Here is a 15879-nt window from a genome sequence, read left to right as displayed (position 1 = left end):
CAACAGACCTACAGCCAAGGGTCCTGACTGTTAGAAGGAAAACTAACAAACAGGAAGGACACCCACACCAAAACCCCATCAGTACGTCACCATCATCAAAGACCAAAGGCAGATAAAACGACAAAGATGGGGAAAAAGCAGGGCAGAAAAGCTGGAAATTAAAAAAACAAGAGCTCATCTCCCCCTCCAAAGGAACACAGGTCATCACCAGCAACAAATCAAAGCTGGATAGAGAATGACTTTGATGAGTTGAGAGAAGGCTTCAGTCCATCAAACTTCTCAGAGCTAAAGGAGGAATTATGTACCCACTGCAAAGAAACTAAAAATCTTGAAAAACGAATGAAAGAATGGATAACTAGAATAATCAATGCAGAGAAGGCCATAAACGAACTGACAGAGATAAAAACTATGACACGAGAAATACGTGACAAATGCACAAGCTTCAGTAACCAACTCAATCAACTGGAAGAAAGAGTATCAGCGATTGAGGATCAAATGAATGAAATGGAGCGAGAAGAGAAGTCTAAAGAAAAAAGAGGAAAAAGAAATGAACAAAGCCTTCAAGAAGTATGGGATTATGTGAAAAGACCAAATCTACATCTGATTGGGGTGCCTGAAAGTGAGGGGGAGAAAGGAACCAAGTTGGAAAACACTCTGCAGGATATCATCCAGGAGAACGTCCCCAACCTAGTAAGGCAGGCCAACATTCAAATTCAGGAAATACAGAGAACACCACAAAGATACTCCTCGAGAAGAGCAACTCCAAGACACATAATTGTCAGATTCACCAAAGTTGAAATGAAGGAAAAACTGTTAAGGGCAGCCAGAGAGAAAGGTCGGGTTACCCACAAAGGGAAGCCCATCAGACTAACAGCAGATCTCTCGGCAGAAACTCTACAAGCCAGAAGAGAGTGGGGGCCAATATTCAACATTCTTAAAGAAAAGAATTTTCAACCCAGAATTTCATATCCAGCCAAACTAAGTTTCATAAGTGAAGGAGAAATAAAATCCTTTACAGATAAGCAAATGCTTAGAGATTTTGTCACCACCAGGCCTGCCCTACAAGAGACCCTGAAGGAAGCACTAAACATGGAAAGGAACAACCAGTACCAGCCATTGCAAAAACATACCAAAATGTAAAGACCATCGATGCTAGGAAGAAACTGCATCAACTAACGAGCAAAATAACCAGCTAATATCATAATGACAGGATCAAGTTCACACATAACAATATTAACCTTAAATGTAAATGGACTAAATGCTCCAATTAAAAGACACAGACTGGCAAACTGGATAAAGAGTCAAGACCCATCAGTTTGCTGTATTCAGGAGACCCATCTCACATGCAGAGACACACAGGCTCAAAATAAAGGGATGGAGGAAGATCTACCAAGCAAATGGAGAACAAAAAAAAGCAGGGGTTGCAATCCTAGTCTCTGATAAAACAGACTTTAAACCATCAAAGATCAAAAGAGACAAAGAAGGCCATTACATAATGGTAAAGGGATCAATTCATCAGGAAGAGCTAACTATCCTAAATATACATGCACCCAATACAGGAGCACCCAGATTCATAAAGCAAGTCCTTAGAGACTTACAAAGAGACTTAGACTCCCAAACAATAATAACGGGAGAATTCAACACTCCAGTGTCAACATTAGACAGATCAACGAGACAGAGTGTTAACAAGGATATCCAGGAATTGAACTCAGCTCTGCACCAAACAGACCTAACAGACATCTACAGAACTCTCCACCCCAAATCAACAGAATATACATTCTTCTCAGCACCACATTGCACTTATTCCAAAATTGACTGCACGATTGGAAGTAAAGTACTCCTCAGCAAATGTACAAGAGCAGAAATTATAACAAACTGTCTCGCAGACCACAGTGCAATCAAACTAGAACTCAGGACTAAGAAACTCAATCAAAACCACTCAACTACATGGAAACTGAACAATCTGCTCCTGAACGACTACTGGGTACATAATGAAATGAAGGCAGAAATAAAGATGTTCTTTGAAACCAATGAGAACAAAGATACAACATACAAGAATCTCTGGGACACATTTAAAGCAGTGTGTAGAGGAAAATTTATAGCACTAAATGCCCACAAGAGAAAGCTGGAAAGATCTAAAATTGACACTCTAACATCACAATTAAAAGAACTAGAGAAGCAAGAGCAAACACATTCAAAAGCTAGCAGAAGGCAAGAAATAACTAAGATCAGAGCAGAACTGAAGGAGATAGAGACACATAAAACCCTCCAAAAAATCAATGAATCCAGGAATTGGTTTTTTGAAAAGATCAACAAAATTGATAGACCACTAGCAAGACTAATAAAGAAGAAAAGAGAAAAGAATCAAATAGATGCAATAGAAAAATGATAAAGGGGATATCACCACCGACCCCACAGAAATACAAACTACCATCAGAGAATACTATAAACACCTCTACACAAATAAACTAGAAAATCTAGAAGAAATGGATAATTTCCTGGACACTTACACTCTCCCAAGACTAAACCAGGAAGAAGTTGAATCCCTGAATAGACCAATAGCAGGCTCTGAAACTGAGGCAATAATTAATAGCCTACCAACCAAAAAAAGTCCAGGACCAGATGGATTCACAGCTGAATTCTACCAGAGGTACAAGGAGGAGCTGCTACCATTCCTTCTGAAACTATTCCAATCAATAGAAAAAGAGGGAATCCTCGCTAACTCATTTTATGAGGCCAACATCATCCTGATACCAAAGCCTGGCAGAGACACAACGAAAAAAGAGAATTTTAGACCAATATCCATGATGAACATCAATGCAAACATTCTCAATAAAATACTGGCAAACCGAATCCAGCAGCACATCAAAAAGCTTATCCACCATGTTCAAGTGGGCTTCATCCCTGGGACGCAAGGCTGGTTCAACATACACAAATCAATAAATGTAATCCAGCATATAAACAGAACCAAAGACAAAAACCACATGATTATCTCAATAGATGCAGAAAAGGCCTTTGACAAAATTCAACAGCCCTTCATGCTAAAAACGCTCAATAAATTCGGTATTGATGGAACATATCTCAAAATCATAAGAGCTATTTATGACAAACCCACAGCCAATATCATACTGAATGGGCAAAAACTGGAAAAATTCCCTTTGAAAACTGGCACAAGACAGGGATGCCCTCTCTCACCACTCCTATTCAACATAGTGTTGGAAGTTCTGGCCAGGGCAATCAGGCAAGAGAAAGAAATCAAGGGTATTCGGTTAGGAAAAGAAGAAGTCAAATTGTCCCTGTTTGCAGATGACATGATTGTATATTTAGAAAACCCCATCATCTCAGCCCAAAATCTCCTTAAGCTGATAAGCAACTTCAGCAAAGACTCAGGATACAAAAATAATGTGCAAAAATCACAAGCATTCTTATACACCAGTAATAGACAAACAGAAAGCCAAATCATGAATGAACTTCCATTCACAATAGCTTCAAAGAGAATAAAATACCTAGGAATCCAACTTACAAGGGATGTAAAGGAGAACTACAAACTCTTCAAGGAGAACTACAAACCACTGCTCAGTGAAATAAAAGAGGACACAAACAAATGGAAGAACATACCATGCTCATGGATAGGAAGAATCAATATCGTGAAAATGGCCATACTGCCCAAGGTAATTTACAGATTCAATGCCATCCCCATCAAGCTACCAATGAATTTCTTCACAGAATTGGAAAAAACTGCTTTAAAGTTCATATGGAACCAAAAAAGACCCCGCATTGCCAAGACAATCCTAAGTCAAAAGAACAAAGCTGGAGGCATCACGCTACCTGACTTCAAACTATACTACAAGGCTACAGTAACCAAAACAGCATGGTACTGGTACCAAAACAGAGATATAGACCAATGGAACAGAACAGAGTCCTCAGAAATAATACCACACATCTACAGCCATCTGATCTTTGACAAACCTGACAAAAACAAGAAATGGGGAAAGGATTCCCTATTTAATAAATGGTGCTGGGAAAACTGGCTAGCCATAAGTAGAAAGCTGAAACTGGATCATTTCCTTACTCCTTATACAAAAATTAATTCAAGATGGATTAGAGACTTAAATGTTAGACCTAATACCATAAAAACCCTAGCAGAAAACCTAGGTAATACCATTCAGGACATAGGCATGGGCAAGGACTTCATGTCTAAAACACCAAAAGCAACGGCAACAAAAGCCAAAATTGACAAATGGGATCTCATCAAACTAAAGAGCTTCTGCACAGCAAAAGAAACTACCATCAGAGTGAACAGGCAACCTACGGAATAGGAGAAAATTTTTGCAATCTACTCATCTGACAAAGGGCTAATATCCAGAACCTATAAAGAACTCAAACAAATTTACAAGAAAAAACCAAACGACCCCTTCAAAAAGTGGGCAAAGGATATGAACAGATATTTCTCAAAAGAAGACATTCATACAGCCAACAGACACATGAAAAAATGCTCATCATCACTGGCCATCAGAGAAATGCAAAGCAAAACCACAATGAGATACCATCTCACACCAGTTAGAATGGCAATCATTAAAAAATCAGGAGACAACAGGTGCTGGAGAGGATGTGGAGAAATAGAAACACTTTTACACTGTTGGTGGGATTGTAAACTAGTTCAACCATTATGGAAAACAGTGTGGCGATTCCTCAAGGATCTAGAACTAGATGTACCATATGACTCAGCCATCCCATTACTGGGTATATACCCAAAGGATTATAAATCTTGCTGCTATAAAGACACATGCGCACATATGTTCATTGTGGCACTATTCACAATAGCAGACTTGGAATCAACCCAAATGTCCATCAGTGACAGACTGGATTAAGAAAATGTGGCACATATACACCATGGAATACTATGCAACCATAAAAAATGATGAGTTCGTGTCCTTTGTAGGGACATGGATGCAGCTGGAAACCATCATTCTTAGCAAACTATCGCAGGAACAGAAAACCAAACACTGCATGTTCTCACTCATAGGTGGGAACTGAACAATGAAATCACTTGGACTCGGGAAGGGGAACATCACACACCGGGGCCTATTATGGAGAAGGGGGAGGGGGGAGGGATTGCATTGGGAGTTATACCTGATGTAAATGACGAGTTGATGGGTGCTGATGAGTGGATGGGTGCAGCACACCAACATGGCACAAGTATACATATGTAACAAACCGGCACGTTATGCACATGTACCCTAGAACTTAAAGTATAATAATAAAAAAATAATAAATAATAATAATAATAAAAAATATAAAAAAGGCCTTGCCCTATGGAGTCCTCCAGATCTAATCTAGAGTATTTTCTCAGGAGCCTCTGCAGGAATGCAGAGGGAGTTTCCTCTTTTTCTTGTTGAATCTTGAATGCCTTTGAGACATTTTGTGTCCTAGGAGTGGACTCTTTGATCCCTTTAATTATTAGTTCCCTGAGGTCCTGCATTTGGGCCCAGTTCCTGGGATCATTATTATCCCATTTAGGATCGACATTTGGAAATTTTTGTTCGGATGGCAAGACTCCTTGCCCGGGAGGGTGTTGCCTCTCCCAGATGGTCATGGCTGCTCTCCTAATCATTCCTTTTTTCTGCTGTGAACAGGATATTCATGATAGACATCATTTCAGCCCAGGTGTAAAAGCTGGGTCCTAGGAATTTGTCCAGCTAGTCTGTTAAACCGAGGGGCTCTTCTAGGAGTGGTTTCATCTCCTTCTTGAAATTCCTAACTTCAGTACTTGTAAGAGGAGCATTTACAAAGCCAGTCTCTCCCTGTCCCATGGGAACTTCCTTAAGAGGGAGCATGCTCGATGCCTGCTGTGTGGAAAGGATAGGGAAGTTCTCAATATCCCTCTCACACTGTTCTTTTCCTTAAATTTGGATAAGGACTTAAAGGAGCAATTGGTTCAGCTCCCCCATGGTCTCCAGGTTTTTCTTCCTCTAACCCTCCTGTTGCCCTCTTGATCCTCCTGTCCCCTATTTTGTGAGCTGTATGGAAGGGCAAGCATGATAGGGGGTCCCAGGGCTTTTCACTGGGCAAGGGCTTTTTACTGGACTCTTTTTCTTCTTCTTTGATGGGGAACATGGGGGTTAATTCTTTGACCCAGCAGAGAGCATAATGTATCTCTTCTTGTGAGGATTTTTTTTTTTTTTTTTTGAGTGGAGTCTTGCTCTGTCACCCAGGCTGGAGTACAGTGGCATGATCTCAGCTCACTGCAAGCTCCGACTCCCAGGTTCACATCATTCTCCTGCCTCAGCCTCCTGAGTAGCTGGGACTACCGGCGCCCGCCACCACATCTGGCTAATTTTTTGTATTTTTAGTAGAGACGGGGTTTCACCATGTTAGCCAGGATGGTCTCAATCTCCTGATGTCATGATCCACCTGCCTCAGCCTCCCAAAGTGCTGGCATTACTGGCATGAGCCACCGCACCTGGCCTAGGATGGGGTTTTATCATTCATATAGAGAATTAAAGCTTGGCACACCCAATCCTCATCTGAGCCAAACTTAAACCAAAAGACTGAAGGCTTATGAATGGGGTCTTTGGGACAGATAAAACAGCAATACTTTATCATCTTTTGCTTTTCCTTGAGCCTGGCTCGAGGGTTGTCCCTCCAAACCTGCAGCATTCTCCCCAAAGGACTATCTGGGGGAATGTCAGAGGGAGTCTCTTTGGCTCCCTCTTTCCATCGTCCCCTAGGCCTAGAATTTCTGTTTCCCATTTTCGTCAGTCTCTGTGTCTGAGCTTTTCCCTGTGTACTCAAGCCCCCCACTGGAGGTTTCTTGCACACACCGAGAATCATTCCATCCTTCTCTGGCTGTTTCCCTTGGCAGAGAACAGAACCGTAAATTGGGTCTCCACACTTGCTTCATACCTAGGACACATCTCAGTCACACACACTCAACCTCCAAAAATGCCCAACCACCAAGGCAATACTGACAGTCCAATTTTCCTACCTTGGCTCGTACATGAGGTTGCCTGGTTGCCACGGTGCCTGCTTTTCTTCCTGTGTCACCTCCACTGCCTCCTGAATAACAGTCTCTATGGCCTCTGCAGGAAGCCGGGCTTCCCAGACAGAGCAGGCCACTTAAATCAGGTGGGACGCGTGTCCCCTCTCAGCCGGAGTCCAACTCCACGCAGGCACAGAGATCCCAGATGGGCCCCCAAGTTTGTGAGAAACACATTCATCTGTCCAAACTCAAAGAATGGACTCAGAGACACAAAGAACAGTGGAAGTGAGATTTTTAACGGTGATCTTGCAAGATTGGGTGTCTGGTAGGCAGGCACACCTGGGGCAGTTACAGCAGGTAATTTATCTCCTAGCACACAAGTCCCTCCCTCCCCCTGTTGCTCACTGGTCAAGTACTATGGGGTTACAATCTTCCTGGATGTCACCTAAGTTTCATTATCCCTTATAAGGTTATAACCCAGTCCCCTTCTCTGCCTAAGTTTCGATTTTCCAATAACTTTGGAAACTTTTTCTTCCCCTTTATAGGCTGACTCCTCCTCTACATTCTGTTTGCTTATTGTGACTTTCTAGGTGCATGAGCTGTGCGGTTTGTCACGTTTGCAGGCTGGCTGTCAGTACTTAGATTTATCAAACCTTGAAAATGGACCATTTAAAATGATTTCTCACATAAAATAAGATTTTAAAACATTATTCTCCCTTTATATAAAACCTTGGGATATCATCATACTCTGTGCATCACTAGTCCTGGAAAATAAGGACCACTGGATCACTGTCCATCACGGGAAAACAAAATGCCACTGTAGAAAACTGTCTGTGGCAGGCTGAATAGTGGTCTTCACAACATACCGGTATAACATAATGGTAAAATGCTAAAAGGGACTTGCAGGTGTTATTAAGTTAATAATCTTGAAATGAGGTGATTGCTCTGGATTAGTGAAGGGGACCTAATCTTTATTACAGACTCTTCATAAAAGAGGCAGGAAGGTCAGAGTCAGAGAAGGTCATGTGACTATGGAAGCAGAGGTCAGAGAGTCACAGAGAGACTTGAAGATGCTACACTGTAGGCTTTGAAGACGGAAGAAGGAGCTATGAACTAAGGAATGTAGGCAGCATCTAGAAGCTGGAAAATGGTTGATTTTGAACTTCAATCTCCAAAACTGTATTGCCTTAGTTGGTTTTGTGTGGCTATAAAGGAACACCTGAGACTGGGTAATTCATAAATAAAAGAGGTTTATTTGCCTCACAGTTCTGCAGGCTGTATAAGCAGCAAGCAGCATGATGCCAGCATCTGTTTCTGGTGAGAACCTCAGGAAGCTTCTATTCATGGCAGATGGCAAAGGGTGAGCAGGCATGTCACATGGGGAGAGGGGGAGTGAGAGAGAGAGGGGAGGCATGCTATGTACTTGTAAACAACCAGATCTCCTGTAAACTAATAAAGTGAGAACTCACTCATTACCATGGAGACGATACCAAGCTATTCAAGAGGGATCCACCCCCATAACCTAAATACCTCCCAATGGGCTCCACCTCCAACATTAGGGGTCACATTTCAACATGAGATTTGAAGGGGACAAATATCAAAACTATGTCATATATGATAATAAATTTATATTGTTTTAAGCCACTAAACTTGTGGTGATTTGTTATAGCAGCCATAGGAAATTAACACTAATAGAGGGCAAATGACAATGCTCAGGGGTTGGAAGTCAGAGAGTGTTGGAGAATAGTATGAGCATGGCTGCTTGTACAAGGATGCACTTAAACCATGAGACTCTAGTTTGGAAACAAGAAGCCTGAAAAGAGACTGGCTCAATGTCTAAACCATTGCTACTCTATAGAACTTTATTTGATGATGAAAATGTTCTACATCTGCACTCTCCAGTATGGTAGCCACTAGCCACATGTGACTACTAAGCACTTGAAATGTGGCTAGTACAATAAGGGAACTTTTTCTTTTTCTTTTTCTTTTTTTTTTTTTTTTTTTTTTTTGAGATGGAGTCTCGCTCTGTCACCCGGGTTGGAGTGCAGAGGTAGATTTCGACTCACTGCAAACCTCCACCTCCTGGGTTCAAGGAATTCTCCTGCCTCAGCCTCCTGAGTAGCTGGGATTATAGGTGTGTACCACCATGTCCAGCTAATTTTTGTATTTTTAGTGGAAATGGGGTTTCACCATGTTGGCCAGGCTGGTCTTGGACTCCTGACCTCAAATGATCCACTCGCCTCGGCCTTCTAAAGTGCTGGGATTACAGGGATAAGCCACCATGCCCAGCCTACTCTTAATTAATTTATATTTAAATTTTTTTCATTATACTTTAAGTTCTAGGGTACATGTGCACAGCAGGTTTGTTACATATGTATACTTGTGCCATGTTGGTGTGCTGCACCCATCAACTCATCATTTACATCAGGTATAACTCCCAATGCAATCCCTCCCCCCTCCCCCCTCCCCATAATAGGCCCCAGTGTGTGACGTTCCCCTTCCCGAGTCCAAGTGATCTCATTGTTCAGTCCACATGTAGCTAATGGCTACTGTATTCGAGAGACTGTTTTCTACCATTAAAAAGAATGTGGATAGGGTGACTATGAACCTATTCATTAAATTGTTCAATGCTAGAAAACTAGCTTGCCAAAAATAGTCTATGCCAAATTAAAGAAGTATCAACACTTCTCTGGAGATCAGATTTCTTATAATCTCTGCCATTATATAACTAAAAACCTAGATGAGAAAAAAGCATCTAAGCAGCATGTAAAATTGCTGTCATAAAACCCATGAATTTTACTTCATAGGAGATGCACGGAGTCAGTCCTTAGTCAAACAGCTACACATTAGAAGAACCAAGAATACATTGATCTCAGAACTTCTTCAAAAGCACAAAAATCCAGAACACACTTAGGGAGAAGACATAAGGAAAGACATATTCCTACATGCCTCAGAGGTCCAGGGCAAAAGCAGATGATCATAATGGCCACGCTGAGTCACAAGACAAGGTTATATTATGTTCTGAATCATCTGTTTAAGAAGGCAAAGCGGCCGGGCGCGGTGGCTCAAGCCTGTAATCCCAGCACTTTGGGAGGCCGAGACGGGCGGATCACGAGGTCAGGAGATCGAGACCATCCTGGCTAACACTGTGAAACCCCGTCTCTACTAAGAAATACAAAAAACTAGCCGGGCGAGGTGGCGGGTGCTTGTAGTCCCAGCTACTCCGGAGGCTGAGGCAGGAGAATGGCGTAAACCCGGGAGGCGGAGCTTGCAGTGAGCTGAGATCAGGCCACTGCACTCCAGCCTGGGCGACAGAGCGAGACTCCACCTCAAAAAAAAAAAAAAAAAAAAAGGCAAAGCAGGCCACCCGCAGTGGCTCAAGCCCGTAATCCCAGCACTTTGGGAGGCTGAGGTGGGCGGGTTGCTTGAGGTCAGGAGTTCGAGATTAGCCTGGCCAACATGGTGAAATCCCATCTCTAATAAAAACACAAAAATTAGCTGGGTATGGTGGTGGGCATCTATAATCCCAGCTACTCGGAAGGTTGAGGAACAAGAATCACTGGAACCCAGGAGGTGGAGGCTGCATTGAGCCGAGATTGCCACTGTACTCCAGCCCGGGCAACAGAATGAGACTCTGTCTCAAAAAAACAGAGGGCAAAGTAGTGAATAACTCAGTATTAAAAACAAAAACAAAAACAAAAAACAAACAAACAAAAAAACTCAACAGAGGGAATGGGTAAATGTAAAACAAAACAAAAAGCTATCTTTCCACTTTCATGTAAAACCCTTTCTTTTAGGGTTCTAGTCACTATGCTATGCCATCCACTCCAGTTCCTTGTTAGTCACTTACACACCAGGATTGATCTGCACCACATTGTTGATAAATTATTTCAAATCCTCTCTCACCATTACCATCCAAATCCTTCTCACCTGCCATGCAACTTCCAAATCTGGATCAATTGAATCGATCCACCACCATTGTTTCTATTTCCACGCTGCTGAGCCCTGGTGGAAGAAATAACACAATGATATCGGTAGGAATATCTTGAAAAGCATGGTTTCTGTGGAATGTTATGCAGCAGTTAAATATGTAAGATATCAGCTGGGCATGGTGGCTCATGCCTGTAATCCTAGCACTCTGGGAGGCCCAGGTGGACGGATCACCCGAGGTCAGTAGTTTGAGACCAGCCTGGCCAACACGGTAGAACCCCATCTCTACTAAAAATACAAAAATTAGCCAGGCATGGTGGCAGGAGACTGTAATCCCAGCTACTCAGGAGGCTGAGGCAGGAGAATCACTTGAACCTGGGAGGCGGAGGTTGCAGTGAGCCGAGATCATGCCACTGCATTTCAGCCTGGGCTATAGAGTGAGACTCTGTCACACACACACACACACACACACACACACACATACACACACACAAAAGTAGGATATCTATATATACTGATACAGAAAAAAATCCATACACATTAAATAAAAAAGCAAGTGATATCACAGTCCCTAGTATGGCTATAATCAAAAGGACAGATACTAACAAGTGTTGGCAAAGATGTGGAGAAACTGGAAGTCTCATATACTGCTGGTGGGAACATAAAATTGATCAGCCACTTTGAAAAACAATCCAGTAGTTCCTCAAAATGTTAAATACAGAGTTACCATATGACCCAGCAATCCCACTCCTAGATACATACCCAAAAGACATGAAAATATATGTCCACACAAAAACTGAAACATGAATACTCATAGGCATGTTATTTATAATAGCCAAAATGTAGAAACTGGCTCAGTGCAGTGGCTCACGTCGGTAATCCCAAAACTTTGGAAGGCCGAGGCAGTTGGATCATGTGGTCAGGAGATTGAGACCATCCTGGCCAAAATGGTGAAACCTCGTCGCTACTAAAAAAAAAAAAAAAAAAAAAAAAACATACAAAAATTAGCAGCTGGGTGTGGTGGTGCATCTCCCACCATAAGTGGGTCTCTAATCCCAGCTACTCAGGAGGCTGAGGCAGGAGAATCACTTGAACCAGGGAGTCAGAGTTTGCAGTGAGCCGAGATAACACCACTGCACTCCAGCCTGGTGACAGAGTGAGACTCCATCTCAGAAAAAAAAATAAAAGTAGAAACTACCCAAATGTCCAAATGACGAATAGATAAACAAAATGTAGTATATCCACACAATGGATATGCCAAGAGCAAGTTGCAAGTTTTGGGGGGTTTTTTGTTTGTTTTTTGGTTTTTTTTGAGACAGGGTCTCACTCTGTTGCCCAGGCAGGAATGCCGTAGCACAATCATGACTCACTGCAGCCTTGGCCTCCCAGGCTCAAGCAATCCTCCCACCTCAGCCTCCTGGGTAGCTGTGACTATAGGAACACACTACTACATCCAGCTAATTTTTTTGTATTTTGCAGAGAGACAGGGTTTTGCCATGTTGCCCAGGCTGGTCTTGAACTCTTGAGCTCAAGTGATCCACCCGCCTCAGCCTCCCAAAGTGCTGAAATTACAGGCGTGCACCAACATGCCTGGCCTGCAAGAGCAATTTTATTCAGCAATAAAAAGAATGAAGTTCTGATTCATGCTACAACATGGATGAACCTTGAAAACACTGTGCTAAGTAAAATAAGCCAGTCACAAAATATTACATATTCTTCCATTAATATCAAAGTCCAGAATAGGGAAATCTATAGAGACTGAAAGTGGATTAGTGGTTGCTAAGGGTTGGGGGATAAAGAGGTGATAGCTAAAGGATACAGGGTTTGTTTCTGAGGTGATGAAAATGTTCTAAAAATTGACTATGGCAGTGGTTGCACACATCCATGAATATACTAAAAACAATTGAACTGCACACTTTAAATGTGTGAATTGTGTAGTGTACGAATTATAGCTCAAAAAAGCTGTTTTTTTTTAAAAAAGCAAGTGATAGAATAATACATGTACTATGAGCTCATTTATATAAAAACCAAAACTACATATGCATATAATATAAACATTTGTGAATGTATGTAAATATATAGAACATGATTTGGAAGGATACCCACCCATCTGTTAGCATTGGTTGCTTTTGGGGAGAGAAGTAGGATTGCCTTCTGTAACATCACACTTTCCTGTTTCTCCTCCTACCACCCTGGTTTTTCCTCCAAATTGCTTTGTAGGCATTCTTTCCTCTGCTCCCTCCTTTATAATCTACATTTAACTCTTCAGGCTCTCCTTGAAGTGATCATATGATCACATATTTCCCATGGTTTCAACAACGCCGGTCCATATCCTGACTCATCTATTCAACAAATAATCCACTGAGCACCTGCTAAGTACTGAGCTAGTTGCTAGACATTCAGCAGGGCAGAGGCAAATAAGATTGCCATTCTCATGAACTTTACATTCTAGTGGTGGTGAAGATATATAATAATAAGCAAACCAATAAATGGACAGACAATTTGAGATAATGTTAAGTGGTAGGGAGAAAATAAAACAGGGTGAGGGGCAGGCACCACGCCATGCTGAGCGCCGAGTCTCGCACCATGCCCCACGCTGCGGTCCACTGCGCAGGTCGCTCCCTGCCACCCGATGCCCGCATGCTAGCCATGTCCCGTCCACCGCCAACGCAGGCCGCCTTAGGCATCCTGGCCCGGCATGCCATGGTGCTAGGCACCATGGAGATGGGGGGCCACATGGACGCATCCGCCAGTGCCACGGCCATGCGCGCTTTCCTGGAGTGCAGCCACACCAAGCTGGACATGGCCTTCACGTACAGCGATGGCCAGTCCAAAACCATCCTGGGCGGCCTGGGGCTGGGGCTGGGCAGCGGCGACTACTGAGTGAAATTTGCCACCAAGGCCAACCCTTGGGAGGGAAAATCACTAAAGCCTGACAATGTCCGGTCCCAGCTGGAGACGTCATTGAAGAGGCTGCAGTGTCCCCAAGTGGACCTCTTCTACCTACATGCACCTGACCACAGCACCCCAGTGGAAGAGACACTGTGTGCCTGCCACCAGTTGCACCAGGAGGGCAAGTTCATGGAACTTGGCCTCTCCAACTATGCCGGCTGAGAAGTGGCGGGGATCTGTATGCTCTGCAAGAGCAAAGGCTGGGCCAGGCGTGGTGGCTCACGCCTGTAATCCCAGCACTTTGGGAGGCCGAGGTGGGCGGATCACGAGGTCAGGAGATCGAGACCATCCTGGCTAACATGATGAAACCCCGTCTCTATTAAAAATACAAAAAAAAAAAAAAATAGCCAGGTGTGGTGGTGGGCACCTGTAGTCCCAGCTACTCGGGAGACTGAGGCAGGAGAATGGCGTGAACCCGGGAGGCGGAGCTTGCAGTGAGCTGAGATGGTGCCACTGCACTCCAGCCTGGGCGACAGAGTGAGACTCCGTCTCAGAAATAAATAAATAAATAAATAAATAAATAAATAAATAAAAGCAAAGGCTGGATCCTGCCCACTGTGTACCAGGGCATGTACAATGCCACCACCTGGCAGGTGGAAATGGAGCTCTTCCCCTGCCTCGGGCACTTTGGACTGAGGTTCTATGCCTACACCCTCTGGCTGGGGGCCTGCTGACCGGCAAGTACGAGGCCAGGGCAAGAAACAGCCCGGGGGCCACTTCTTTGGGAATAGCTGGGCTGAGACCTACAGGAATCGCTTCTGGAAGGAGCACCACTTCAAGGCCATTGCCCTGGTGGAGAAGGCCATGCAGGCTGTGTATGGTGCCAGTGCCCCAGTATGACCTCGGCCACCCTCTGGTGGATGTACCACCACTTACAGCTGCAGGGTGCCCATGGAGACACGGTCATCCTGGGCATGTCCAGCCTGGAGAAGCTGGAGCAGAACTTGGCAGCGATGGAGAAAGGGCCCATGGAACCGACTGCCATGGACACTTTTAATCAAACCTGGCATTTGGTTGCCCACGAATGTCCCAACTACTTCTGCTAGGCCCATCGTGGCTCAGGCTGCCCAAGGCTTTTCTGTCACCTTTTGTTCTCTCATGCCGACCAGTCTTGGCCTTGAGCTGACTTAGCAGGGTCTTTCTGGATCGTCTGGATCCATGCGTTATTTTTCTAGCTTCCTGCCTAGCTCCCTGCTCACTTTATATTGTGAAAGGTGGGGGTGAGTCCCACTTGGGCATTTCCCATTGAATAAAGCAGGCACTTGACCCAGCCATAGCCCAGGTCAACCCCCTAGCCCCGCCAAAAAAAAAAAAAAAAGAGAGAAAAAAAACCAAGGTGATGCGATGAGATACTGATCACAGTAGGGGGCTCCTGAGTTGGGATGACCAGGGAAAGCCTCTCCGAGGAGCTGACCCTAGAGCTGAGATGTGGATGATGAGAAAGATGGTGAGAGAACATTTTACGCAGGGTGCAAAGGCCCTGAAGAAAGAACAAATTATAGCTGGAAGCATCGCAAACAGCATAGTATGGGATAAGATCAGATATTTTGGTAAGGGCTACTATATCTTATTAGGTCAAAGTAAAGAGTTTGAATGTTATACAAAATGTAACTGGAAGTCCCTGGAGGGTTTTGAAATAGGCAGAGTGTCCTAGTCTGTTTTACATGGCTATAACAGAATATCACAGACTAGGTAATTTATAATAAACAGAAATTTATTTGCCTCATGGTACTGGAGGCTGGGAAGTCCAACAGCATGGAGCCAGCATCTGATAAGGGCCTTCATGCTGTGTCATGCCATAATGGAAGGCAGAAGGACAAGAGAGGGTAAGAGCAAGGGAACAGGAAGAGTCAAACTTGTTTTTATAACACAGCCACTCTTGCAATAACTAACCCACTCCTGAGATAATGACATTAATCTATTAATGAGGGTAGAGCCCTCATGACGTAATCACTTCTTATTATGTCCCACCTCCCAACACTGTTCCATTGGGAATTAAGTTTCCAACACATGAA

At 43.6% G+C, this 15879-nt stretch overlaps 1 protein-coding gene and 1 pseudogene across 1 annotated transcript in view; one reads left to right on the top strand and one right to left on the bottom strand.

Annotated features, from left to right (window-relative positions):
• LOC135969112 (uncharacterized) overlaps positions 1 to 15879 on the bottom strand; it is a 93594-nt gene that overhangs the window by 39827 nt on the left and 37888 nt on the right. Inside the window, exon 8 of the mRNA XM_065537913.1 lies at positions 10913 to 10987. The gene's annotated coding sequence lies outside the window, so the exon portion shown is untranslated. The remainder of the gene's footprint in view (positions 1 to 10912; positions 10988 to 15879) is intronic.
• On the top strand, positions 13440 to 14910 carry LOC102140000 (aflatoxin B1 aldehyde reductase member 2-like; annotated as a pseudogene).

This window comes from Macaca fascicularis, chromosome X, assembly GCF_037993035.2.
Source record: "Macaca fascicularis isolate 582-1 chromosome X, T2T-MFA8v1.1".
In the NCBI taxonomy this organism is placed as follows: Eukaryota; Metazoa; Chordata; class Mammalia; order Primates; family Cercopithecidae; genus Macaca; species Macaca fascicularis.
Note: the sequence above shows the minus strand (reverse complement) of the source record. Positions and strands in the feature narration are given on the sequence as shown.